The following is a 1,590-nucleotide window of genomic DNA, read 5'->3' as shown; positions in this document are numbered from 1 at the left end:
TGTTAAAATTTTTTTTGACTAAAACACAACTGGAACCCTAAGTAAGGCATGTGTAAAATTTGAATGAAATTGGTTGCGTAGTTCTCGAGTTTTAGGGATTCACACAGACAGACAGACAGACAGACACACATTCTCATTTTTATATATATATAGATAACACACAGTAAGACGGTGGGCGGACAGAATCGTTAGAACGCGGGGCGAAATGTTTAGCGGTATTTCGTCTGTCGGTATTTCGTTTTGAACTCAAAACCCACCGAGGTAGACTTTACTTTTCATCCGTTCGGGGTCGATTAAATAAGAACCAGTTATGCATTGGGGTCGATGTAATCGACTTAATCCTTTTGTCTGTCCTTGTTTGTCCCCTCTATGTTTAGCCCCTTCTGTGCAATAAAGAAATAAATATCCACTTTAAGGCTCTGTCCGAAAGTTGTTTCTGCTGCATAGATATCCTTAGAGTATAGCATCTGGTCGTAACCTGCGAGTGGATTTGTTAGACGGAAACTGAAAGAATCCCATCATACATACATACATACATACACACACACACACACACACACACACACACATATATATGTGGGTGTATATGTGTGTGTGTATGTGTTTATATGTGTGCATGCATGTGTGCTATTGTGTCTGTGTTTGGCCTCCACCATCGCTTGACAACCGATGTTGGTATGTTTACGTCCCCGTACCTTAGCGGTTCGGCAAAATACATCGATAGGATAAGTACCTGGCTTAAAGCAAAGCTAAAAAAGACAGTCCTAGGGGGTCGATTCATTCGACTAAAAATTCTTCAAGTCGGTGCCCCAGTATGGCCGCAGTCTATTGACAAAAACAAATAAAAAATAAAAGATAAGATACTAAATCTTTTTTTTTTTTCGTTCGTTCTCTCAAAGCTGAGCATTAAACAATTTGTATTATTTATTTTTGTGTTTTGTCTAGTTTTTCTTATTTTTACAGTACACACGTATTCGGCTGACTTGAGCTAAATTGCCTTCAACTGACTGATTTCAGAGAATACATCAACAAACATACGTCACATCTTTCAATAAAGACGAAATTAAGAGCAGGTAGCTCTTGTACCCATTGTTGTTGTTGTTGTTGTTACGTTTTTACCTTTGCTTTAATTTACAGAAGTTGCTCCCAAATCTCAACCAGAAACATCATGGGCACCTGAAAATGCAATTAAAAAATACCCGATGTCTGCGTATCACATAATCTATAAGACTGAGTGAATAGAGTTGTATTTGCAGAGAGAGTAATTCATGCAAAATATTTATTATTATTATTATTATTATTATTATCATTATTATTATAATTATTATTATTATTATTATTATTATTATTATTATTATTATTATTATTATCATCATCATCATATGAGGTGTGGCGAACAAAATTGAAAGGACTGAATAAAGACATTTTCCTCTGAGCCCAAGCCCTCATTGACCTTTTTAAAATTCCGTTCGCAGAGGAAGGAAGGAATGTGCTGCATCCCCCACCCCCAGTAAATTTGTCGAAAGATGGGTGAATGTGGTGAGAATGGCCCGAGTGCGTGAGAATGGCCCGAGTGCGTGAGGATGGCCC

This window comes from Octopus bimaculoides, chromosome 15 (assembly GCF_001194135.2).
Source record: "Octopus bimaculoides isolate UCB-OBI-ISO-001 chromosome 15, ASM119413v2, whole genome shotgun sequence".
Taxonomy (NCBI): Eukaryota; Metazoa; Mollusca; class Cephalopoda; order Octopoda; family Octopodidae; genus Octopus; species Octopus bimaculoides.
Note: the sequence above shows the minus strand (reverse complement) of the source record.